This window comes from Amborella trichopoda, chromosome 7 (genome assembly GCF_054954075.1).
Source record: "Amborella trichopoda isolate Santa Cruz 75 chromosome 7, AtrichopodaSantaCruz75HAP2 v2.0, whole genome shotgun sequence".
In the NCBI taxonomy this organism is placed as follows: Eukaryota; Viridiplantae; Streptophyta; class Magnoliopsida; order Amborellales; family Amborellaceae; genus Amborella; species Amborella trichopoda.
Window position 1 is genome coordinate 32,387,368 of NC_142342.1, and position 12,461 is coordinate 32,399,828.

General features: G+C 32.6%; 1 long non-coding RNA gene across 1 annotated transcript; it reads left to right on the forward strand.

The window, feature by feature from the left end:
* The first annotated feature begins 4,707 nt into the window (after positions 1–4,707).
* LOC148781349 (uncharacterized) lies at positions 4,708–5,916 on the forward strand. The gene is made up of 2 exons (XR_016058793.1): positions 4,708–5,177; positions 5,410–5,916. It is a non-coding gene; the product is annotated as an uncharacterized LOC148781349 (long non-coding RNA).
* Positions 5,917–12,461: the final 6,545 nt, after the last annotated feature.

A 12,461-nucleotide genomic window follows, 5' to 3' on the forward strand; every position in this document is an offset into this window, starting at 1 on the left:
CTTGTCAAACTTTCAGGTATATCAAACGACCCCCAAGCAAACCAGGTTACACAAAAATAAGATCCAATCAGGAGTTTTGCATGACATGGGTAGCATTCAAAGCTATCCAAATAAGTAATATTGGAATAACCATGTTTTCACATGACGAAGGTTTGACATAACAAAGTTTTAATTGAAGATCATTATGATTTGTAAAAGTAATATTAAAATTTAAATACTATCAGATATCTGTGACCGTGTGATAAATTTTGAACAGTGATAAAATTGTAAGTGAAGTACTGTAGAACTTCACCTATAGACGTTTTGTATATATATATATATATATATATGGAAAATACTACGCAACACGTATAGGCGAAAATAAACAGTGATTTCGCCTATCCTCAGTACCGTCCAAAATTCATCGCACGGTCACGGTTGTCTGGTAGTGTTTCAATTTTCATTTGGCTTCTACAAATAAGAAGGATCTGAAATTTTAAGCGTGTATTCATCAAAAATAGGATAGTCTAATAAAAATATAAAACTAATAATTCGTAAAATATAAATTGATCAAAATACCCCTAAAAATTTATGGGCGTATTTTAGTCAATTTATATTTTACGAAATACTTCTTTCATATTTTTATCGGCTGTGCCTCAATAATATGTACACACGCTCTAAATTTCAACTCATTCCGATTTACGGAAAAAAAAATGAAAATTGAAACACTACCTGGCAATCGTGATTGTGCAATGAATTTTAGACAGTGATGAGCATAAGAGAAATCACTGTTTATTTTCCCCTATAGAAGTTGGGAAGACTTTTACTATATATATATATATATATATATATATATATATATATATATATATATATATATATATATATATATATATATATACATATATATATATATATATACATATATATATATATATATATACATATATATATATATATATATATATACATATATATGCTAGGGTGAGCCCACTAGCTCACAGGAAAAAATGAGCCCAATGGCCCAGTTTAAATATGGACTGATCTGACAATCATGGATGTCCGGTAGTGTTTGAATTTTAATTTTTTTTCTACAAATCTAAATCACTTCAAATTTGGAGTGTGTGTGCATACAAAATAAGTAAATCTTTGAAAAATATCAAAAAAAATATTTCACATTAAATAAATTGACCAAAATATCCCTAAAAAGTTTTGGGGGTATTTTGGTCGATTTTGTTTTCGCAAATTATTATTTTTATACTTTTATTATACGCAGCTTGATGAAAAGAACATATGCTTAAATATTTCAAGTGATTTGGATTTGTAGAAAAAAAATTAGAATTCAAACACTACCAAACATCCATGTTCGTCAGATCGGCCTAGATTCAATCGAGCCGTTGGGCTTACACTATTCCATGAGCTAGTGGACTCACCAAAATATATATATATATATATATATATATATATATATATATATATAAATGCTGAGATTAGCCCACTAACTCATATAAACATATGAGCCCAACGGCTCATATTGAATTTGGGCCAATCTGACGGTCACGACATCATTTCGTATTTTAATTTTAATTTTTTTCTACAAATCCAGATAACTTGAAATTTTAAGCATACATTCTTCTCATCAAGGAACACCTAATAAAAATATTTCTTGATCATAAATTGATCAAAATACCTCTGAAATGTTTTCAGTGTTATTTTGATCAATTTATTTTTTACAAATTAATTTTTTGATATTTTTAATAGATTATTCTATTTTTTAAGAATACACGTCTAAAATTTCAAGTTATTTGGATTCGTTAATATATATATATCAAATACGAAATGAGATAATGACCGTCAGATCAGCCCAAAATCAATCTGGGCCATTGGGCTCATATGCTCATATGAGCTAATGGGCTAATCTCAACATTTTTCATATGAGTAAATGATCCTATAGGACCCTCCCCCACCCATGTGTGTAAAACCCTAAAAGATCACTATTAAAGTTGGTACAGATCTTATTACATGAGTGTGAGATTTGACTTTTCTATAGATCCGTGCCAAATTTAATGGTGATCCTTTAGGGTCTGATAAGATCATTACTTATATATATATATATATATATATATATATATATATATATATATATATATATATATATATATATATATATATATATATATATATATATATATATATATATATATATATATATATATATATATATATATAACCCTCCCCTACCCATGTGTGGAGGACCCCCCACCAATGTGTGTAGGACCTCAAAAGATCACCATTAAATTTGGCACAGATCTATAGAAAAGTCAAGTCTTACGCCCATGTGATAACTTTTTTAGATATCTATGTCAAATTTACTGGTGATCATTTGAAGTCCTACACACATGGATGTGGATAGGATCATTATTATATATATATGTACACTTGAAAAAAGATAAGTCGAGATCGTCCAATTCTTAGAAAGACGAAATCTAACCGTGTGGAGAATACAAAATCCAAATTTATGCTTTTAAAAATAATCTAGTGATTTTTAAATCGTTCCCAAAATGTCAGTAAAAAAATCCTCACAAGTACTTTAGCCAAAGGAGTAAATGTATAGCAAGCTCAGGTGGAAGCGTGTCTGTTAAGAAAAGTACACAACAAATCAGGTTCAAACCTTATAATCATTTCCATTTACAAATCGGGTTCAAAATTATAATTATTTGCATTTCTCATCAAGAACATCATGATTGGGCAACATGTTAGCAAAAGTTACTAGGAAGCATATGATCAAAAGAAATAATTGATACAGTTCACATATCATAACATGAAAGTGTTTCAAAATCCAGCTTGGTTGGGTATACTATCCACCTATAGATCCGTGTCCGATCGTAGGAGACAGGTGATGTGAAACAATATTAAAACAAATTTTAAAAAATATATAGGTCTATGGATGTAGATTAAGGGGAGGGGACCTAAGAGAATATCAAGGGCGTGATTGATAGATTGATGGAACTTTACGAGAGCACAGCCTTCCACACCCCCTCTTAAAAATGGCCCATTTCTAAAAGTCGTTGCTTCCATGTTGTAACATGGATTTTCCATATTTTTTAGGAGGCACGTTTTTTATGTTTCCTCTAGCGCATAAAATTTGTATCTTTCTCCCTATCCAACCATCGATTCTGAATAGACGATTGAGATGAGCACAATCATTATGTCACGTATTTATATTATTTTATTTTTAATATTTTGTTTACAAACTATTTTGACACCAAATTTTGGATATCCACCCTCTTAAAATCACACATGTAAAAAAAATATAAAACAATATTCTCAATAAAATAAAATAATCAAAATACCCTTAAAAGTTTAATGGGCATTTAGTTCATTATATTTTATCAAAAAATTGTTTTAAATTATTTTTAGGTGTATTCCATTGAAATGATCGTACTTATCAAATTTTATATTCATATAATTTATAAAAAAAACTAAAAATAAAATACTCTGAGTTGTCGAATCTATATCAAACGGTCAGTGGCTCACTTGATCTAAATTGAACAGCTAGAGATAAAATACAATGTATAATATATTATATTATTTTATATAAATATATTTATATAATAAAATAAATAAATAATACATTACTATGTTATATTTATATTGTACATTTATGTAATATAATATATTTCATTATATATTATATATTATATAATAAAATAAATATAAAATATACTATATTATATATTATACTATGTTATATATATTATATAAAATATAAATTTATATATTAGAGTATGTTATAAATATTATAAAATATAATAGATATTTATAATATTATATAATAAAAATATATATTAATAGAATAAATATAAAATATATTGTACAATATACTATATACTATATTATTTTATGTAAATATATAATAATAAAATAAATAAATAATACATTATTATGTAAATTTATGTAATATAATATATTTTATTATATAATATATAATATATATTATATAATAAAATAAATATAAAATACAGTATATCATATATTATAGTATATTATAAATATTATATATTTATATTTAAATTATTATCAATGTAAATATAAATATAAGATATTTACCATATAACCTAGGAGTTATCAAACACAAAAACTATGAATTTCTTAACTTCAAACACAGAAACCATAAACTTCTTAAATAACTTTTAATTTACAGTTCTTTAGAAACTTCCAACTTACAGTTCATGAACTTGCTTCTAGTTATCAAACAGACCTTTAAAGTTGCATATCCGTAACTTCAATAGCAATTCCTGCAATTCCTAATCAAGAGCTGCTACAACCATTTAAGACAAAATATACCCACGTCCATATACAACAAAAAAAAAAAATTAAAACTAATAAAAAAATAAGGATTATATTTTACTGCATCAGGGCAAACTTCGCATTTATCATACATAGGAACACCTGTATAGTTATATATGACAACAATGAAGCTAAGCCCCATTCTTTTTAAGGGCATTCAAAGAAAAAGAACTCCAGAGGTTCACCCCCTCGGCATGGCCAAGTTAATTTGCTTATTTCTATTATAATCAAAACTCGAAAAATAATCCCTCACCAATAGTATGGGAGTGCTCATAACCATGTTAGAGCTGCAACTTTATCGTGGAATAACCAAAAGCTTGACTCTCTCTTGTTTCACCATATCCATTACTTGGATGGAAATTATCCCGCGAAAGAAGCGTATCAATGAGGCTTTTTACCCTCACGGCACCTTTCCCAGGTTTCAAAACTCCCGTCTTGCCTATGACTGAACATGGATCACTCCATGTTTTTCTTATCTCCAATGAATCATCCACCAGGTACAAGATGACCAGCTCCACGATCCAAGAGCTCTTGGTCTAGCACTGGGTCATTGGCTCCAAATTTCCTCGCAAAAGAAGCATTTGCTTTGGACCATGGAGGAAAAATCATTCGGATCGTGGTTGACTGTGGTGTTAGTGAACTCCTTAGCGTTGCATTTAACAGTGTGGAAGTAGCTCTCAGCAGAAGACAAGAAGTTGGAGTAGTACATCAAGACGGTACGAGGGAGATTGTCCCAACCCCATACACAAAACTCAATGAATGCACGAGAGGGCATCATCCAAGCAGAAGATTGCTATCAATAGGAAGAAGAAAGGCAAAAGCGACCAAGATCAAAACAAAATGAACATGTAAAACCAAACAGGTTCTATTAGAATTTCTTTTCAGATGATTCATTCTCCATACAGTGAAGATTTATTGATGCCATCACCAACCATGATTTAATCTTTAGTTGTTACTGACCTGGACTTTTGCAATGAATCTGCTACAAACAAATAAATTATGCAATTCAACCATGTGAATGATGCATAAATCAAACTTCATGATATTTGAAATCCGTGATATTTGTCTTTGGTCTTACAGGATTTCCTAGATGTTATTTGAATGATGATGATATGATGGTAAATTTGTGCATTGATTGCCGATCGGCGTAATTGTATTAGTGCACATAATGCACACGAAATAGCACGCTTTCTTTCAAATCAGGGCTCATGCCCCTGGCAAATGTCAATGGGGGCTCAAGTACATCAAGGGCCCACCTTGTGCCTCAATGAGAGATGCTAACATGAGAGGATGGATGACACATGCAACAGATCAAAAATCAAAGCAGCATGACCATTAAGTGCAGTTTCTCAAATTTCTATAAAGCACAGTTGATTGCAGGCACTTGCTGCATTTTGGGCGGGTGTTTTAAGAGTGATCAGTTAGACATGAGGAAAGTTACATGTGTGAGTAGGTTGTACATGTCCATGTGTGGAAGATGGTTTCAAAACATTAGACATGCATAGAGGTTGATCCTTTACTGCTATTCAAACTACAGGTTGTATAATACACATTTTCTTGACATGTCAACCTTGTAGAATAGCCCGTCACAGATCTAAAGACTTATCTTCTAGAGACTAATTGAATTGATATTCAAATTTAATTCCCCAACTCTAGGGCCCTGGTTTTTTGAGGGAGAAAAGGGGTGGGGGGGGGGGGGGGGGGGGGAGGGAGAACACATAAGCCCTGGGTTTTAAAGCCCAAGTAATCCACTAAAGAAACAAGATTGGCATGGTGATTGTATACTGAATTCCTAAAGCAAGACATTTGAAATGACTGCCCCATAATAAGCTCGCACCACAAGCTCTTAAAAATTGTGGCTGAATTGCCAAGTAAATTGATGTAAACTGGGGAGGCCCAGCATTTTTGAGCCAAGGGAGTTTCATGACCAAAGTAAAGGTTATTATCCATAGAATTCATTGAATTTGGACCTGGAGTCGCATCATACCCATAGAATTGGAATCTCATCAAGTATATGTTAAGAACTATGAATCAGTAGTCACCAGCCAGAGTAGAAACATCACGTCATTACATGTTTAAGAGTACCTCTCTAAAAATTACTATAAGGAGTTCAAGAGGTTTGTAGCCGTTGCTTCAGACTCCTACCTCCTAATCACATTGTCATGTTACTAGGGAAGCTCATTGGGAAGCACTAAGGTTTGATTTACAAATCTCTCTAGTGTGTTCTTGATAGGAGTCTTAGTCTATGCATGCTTTCATGATATGATAAGGTTTGGATGACGAGGAAATAGAGCAGGAAACGATCTCATCTTCTTCTTCTTCGTTGTTGTTTTTTTTTTTTTTTTCTGTTTTTTATTGGTGGTTTAGTAGGAATCATTACTTTTACAGCCTTAAAGTAAAACCCTTACAGCTTTTTTCTCTCCTTTTATAGAGTAGTATAGGTCGTATAGTTCAAGACTAGTGACTTTTCTTTCTTTTTTTTTTTGAGAAAAAACAAATAGAACATTTTTTGCAGTCCAAAGATTTCAAGTTCAGCTATAGATCAGTCATCAAAGTATCCAAAACGGTAGTTTCAACAACAAAAAGTTGTCATAAACACGACCTTTTCTAAGCTTACACATTATGTTCCTTTATTCCAATGAAGTCGACAAGGATTACTTGTGGATGTGACATGTAATTTGACTAGATAGCCTTTACTCAAAACATCCCCTCCCTCAAAACCTAATGCACATTATTATAAGGGAGAATTTCGTATAGAATCTTAATTCTTTATATTATTTCATGTAAACTCTTGTTTCGTTTTTCTTTCAAACGGCATAAGAAAACCCCTAAAGATTTCACCATACCCCCTCATCTCTTATCTCTTTCTTTTATTGACTTTTGATCATAAAAATTAACCCTAAAAAATTTATTTAAACCATTTCAACCCAAAATTTTTTTTAATGTGTAGAACGGGAAAAAGATGGTTAAAAAAGTTTTTGAGTTGAAATGGTATAAAAAGATTTGCTGAGGCTAATTTTTATGGTCAAAAGTCAATAAAAGAAGGAGATAAGAGATGAGGGACGGCGGTGAAATCTTTAAGAGTTTCCTGACGCCGCTTGAAAAAAAAATAGAATGAGGATCTACCACGAAATAATATGAAGAATTAAGGTTCTATATGAAATTTTCTCTTATTATAAATAAGGGAGACCGTAAAGAGAAAAAACCTTTGTACTCTTAATACCTGCCTCACTGTACTCTTAATACCTCCCTCAAACTGATGTATGGTGTTGATTTCGTTGACACATTTGGTGTCAACAATAGATATACATAAAACTGTATTCTCATTAACCTCAACTGAGCTTAAAGTGAAAAGATATTTATGGCCGACACCGATAACTAACCCTAAAAAAACCAAACCTTTTTTGTGCAAACAAAAGTCCAAAAGTTTTACAACACCCTTGTACATGAATTAAATTGAAAGAAATCACTTTCATCGCAACAAGCCTCACATGGCTTTTTATGTTATTCTATGACCAAACACACTTGTACAGGAATTATATTGAAACAAATTCCTCCCTCCCTCCCTCACTCCCTTGTACGGGAATTATCTTTAAAAAAATCACTATCTTCTCAACAAACCCCTCCCCCCATGGCTTTTAAGTTATCTTAGGACCAAAATACCATTGCACAGGAATTATATCAAAAAGAGAAAAAAAAAGAAATTCACTAGCTCCGTCCCTCCCCACCTTCCCTCCCCTCCATCCCTCACATACTGAATCATAATGCTTTAGTTTTGAGACCGTCAAAATTCTAGCTAAAGCTCCATTTCTCATTAGTAATGAGAATGGAGGGCACAGAAATGGGTGAGGGCAGAGAGTAAAGAGAAAACCAAGCCTGAGAAACACCCTTGTCTAACTCCACTCTTGCTCTAGAATCTATCCATCTCCCCTCTCTCTGTCTCTCTCTCACTCTTCACAAGATCACCAATCCCCCATTTACAAAGAAACCCCAAAAGTAATCAATCCCACACCCCTCAAGTGCTGAAAGCAAAATCATCCTTCCTCCCCTTGCCATATCACCTCTTTTTCCCTTCCTCATCCTCTACAACAAGGTTTTGAGCAAAAGCTGAGGTCTGCTGCAAAAATCAGACTTATAATTTTACCCCTAGTAAAAAGTCAAAGCTTATTCCCTAAATTTGGGAATCTGTTATTTCTGTGTATCTTAGAGCACAGCTCAAGATTTTTCATGTGCTAGTGAAGAAACAGAATGGGTTTGCCTTGCTTCTTATTAAAACTACCATGATGGTGTCATTGAAGCTCCATGCTCCTCTGTGTGCTTTTGTTTAGGAGAGTAAAAATATTTGCCATGAATTAGGGTTTTCAACTACTAGCATATTTCGAATTCGAAATGAATACATTTAGAATAATTTAAGTGTGGTTCCAATAGGTGATAAGATGAGAGAAAGTAAACTTAGGTGGGCTAGCCATATTCAGCACAAACCCAATAGCACCTGTTAGGAAGTGCAAGTTAGGTCAAGTGGAAGACTCAAAAAAAGTAAATGATACGTCTAAAAAAACATAGTTGGAAGTAGTAAGAAAATATATGGGGACTTATGGCCTCATTGAGGTATGACCCTTGATAGAATAGAATGGCAGACCAGGATTCATATAGCCGATCCCAAATAGTTGAAAAAAAGCTATAATGATGATGATGATGATAAACTACTAACATATTCCATTAATATATATATATATATATATATATATATATATATATATATATATATATATATATATAGAGAGAGAGAGAGAAAAGCGAGATAGAGAGACCCAAGGGGACAGAGAACCCACTCCATGGAACAAGAGGGGGAGAGAGAGACCCAAGGGGTCAGAGAACGCACTCCTTGGGCCAAATGGTACTTTCATCCAAGAATAATTTAAAAATCCATATGAGAGTTATGTTGAAAAGAAAGTGAAAAGTTTAAGAGTTTTTCTGTATGCGCCAAATAAGTTGAGGTCTTTTTTGTTTTCTGGGGCCAAAAAAGTTCCGGTTTTTTTTTTCCTGGGGCTGGTTATGGGTTGGGGGTTAGATGTAAACTTTCTTAAAACAAGGATACATATGGTCAATAAGTGAGAGGGAAAATGATATAACAGCTCCCATTATAACATGCATAAAAAATACTTCCCGATTGTATAATAACAGAAATAACCTTACAAAGTATTCAAGAAGCACAAGAGCAAGTATATTATACTCCCTCGGGAGCATATTTTACTTCTACTCCCTCGTTTAGAAGACCTACTTGGGAGGAAATTTGTTCAATCTGAAATTTTGAGAATCACTCAATAATTATTAGATGATTATCCTCAAAAAACAAAATTGCAATTTGAGCATCTAGCACTTAGATCTACCATCTAAAATTGGATGGTGTTTATTCAATCTCGAGAAATTATTTTTTTCAAGTGCATAGAGGGTTTAACAAGGAAAACAAAATTATTGAAGTTAATCTGTGAGTTGAAGAGGTTATATCCCCAAACTTTGGGGTCCTAAATTTAATTCTAAGTGGAGTTTTACCTGAGGCAGTAAATGGACATTCTACTCCCACAGGAGTAGAATATCTTTTGGATAAACACAAGCGCATGGGTGATGGACAAACATGAGACAGTGATAGTAAATAAATAAATAACTGTTAAACTCTCCAAAAAAGTATCTTAAGGAAATTTGATTGTACTGCCCTGAAGCCGCCAGGGAGTACTCCAAGACTCCATCACACCCGCCAAAACGAAAAACCTACACCCCATAAAAATTCAACCAATTAATTTTCCAGGATCCCCTATATTCCAAATGCTGCTAAGACTGACCACAGCATCTAAGATGGTCCTTTCAAAGCTCCTCCACATATCATAAGAGTGGGAACACAATGCCTCCCACTCGTTTTTATTTCTAGGACAAGTGTCTCTGTGAGATTTTTTTTTGTTTCGGAGAAAAGGTTAAATTCAGTGAGAATTATCATTATCGGCATAGTATCAGTGGAGCATTTTATCAAGAATTTGCCAGATAACTACCGGGACTTTAATATATATAAAATCAATATATAACTTATCATGCAAAAAACGTTTTCAATATTGCTAAATATGAACTCAAATCAAACATAATAAAAATATAAATGTTAAAAAACTTATAAATGATAAAAGTCATTTCTATAATTTCGAGTGTTTCTCAAAATTAAAATATCAAAATACATTTCTATCTTAACTGCTTTAACTTACAAAGCCGTTATTAAACTCCTTACACTTGCATGAGATTTTAGAGCTATTTTTAGGTAATTATGTTTTTCTTTCAAATTCGAAGTCTCCAACTGCTATATTTGCTTTCACATTACATACATGTTAGTATTGGAAATGTTTTTCTATCACTGATAATCACATGAAGCCTACAAATATCACAAATAAATAAAGCTTACTAGAAAAGTATGAGAAATATTATTGGCATCAGATCTTATCGTGAATCGTGATAGAGTAAAGATATTGTTGAAGATATTTGTCACTAAACGAGTACCACAGGCAGACACCTTATCACACCAAATCCACTTATGGAGGTGCATCCTCATGTCTGGGGGATTGAAACCCCTGAATTGTGACTCCCCATACACATTGTCAATCGCATCCTCTGATCCTTCACTTGAAGCCCCCAAAAAAGCAGCCCTTTTTTATTTATCATACTTCAATCAAGAGTTTAAGGCATTTTTGTTTTATTGAAAATAAAGTGATTGAATCAAATTAAAATATAAATCACTCTCTTGAGAAGATAAGGTGTCAAGGAGACCAACCTCCAGAAAAGAGGAGAAAAATTCAATATTGAAACAATTACAATTCCTTTGAAAAGAGTACGTCTGGAACCTATGAATCCAAAGAGGCCTTTCTCAAAGAAACACATGAAAAGACGAAATTTGCACCAAAACTGCCAAAGAACTTGAGATCATCCTCGGTTTGGAGGAATGAACTATGTCCCACATACTATTCATTAACTTCTCTTTGATGAATGAGAACTGCACCCTAATTGTTAAACATGTGGATAACTGGGAACTACAAAACAGGGTATTTAGAAGGTTCTAGTTAATGCAAACTTGAGGCTGTGGATTCAAGCCCAGCTAATGTATCCCAATGAAGAAAATGAATACATCTCAACTGCAAATCATATCATAGGGTTGTGGCTGTCGTTACAAAATGAAAATATTTTAGAGCAGTCCAATATAAATAATCATCCTCATATAGTGCTTACATGATTCATAATTACAGCTATACTCTTGAATTAATCAGTATAGTCTCTGTCGCTGAGATCAATTTTTATAAGGAATAAACAACACAACCTCCAATTGGAACATTCACCACCCAGAATTATCACATTGACTCATTGAGAAAAGGAGCGACGTGCAACTTCATCAGTAAGAACCCAGTGAGAAGAATGGATAAAACAAGAAGAAGAAAGGGAAAAAAAAAACTACTCCTTGCAAGAGGAGAATAAAGCAAGCAGACAAGAAGATAGATGAAATACCAAAACCCCTTTTCATCATAAGAGACTAACCAATTCCAAAATCCCTTTTCTATCTATGATGATAGGTTTTGCCCTCTGAAACCTGTTTACAAAGCAGGCAAGCAAGCACAAAGATAAGTAAATTCACCCACCAAATGAACTTGAAATAGAAGAATATAGTATGCTTTGTGAACCTATCATAACATGGATAGATCAAATTCAGATGTCGTGGAAGACCCTTGAGAGTATGAAGCAGATCTATTCCAAGTCGTGTAGACAAAATTTTGTTTAGAATTCATAAGACCCAGCTCCGAATGGTAAAACAAAATAGATGAAAAGGGCAGGAAAAAAAAACCAACTATACTGATAAAAAGAAACAAAAGCTAAAAAGAAGACCATGGGTGAAAGAGAAGATATTGATAAAACCCAACTCCAATTTATCAAATAAGAAACGAATGAAACATGAAAAACTTCACTAGAATTAAAACCAGCAAAACCAGCACAAAAGAAACGAAAAGAAAAAAAATTGAATCATAAGGTAACGTTCTTCAATGTAACCCATGAATAACAGAAAATAAAATAAAACGAAACCCAAATTATGAAATGATAAAAAAAAAAAG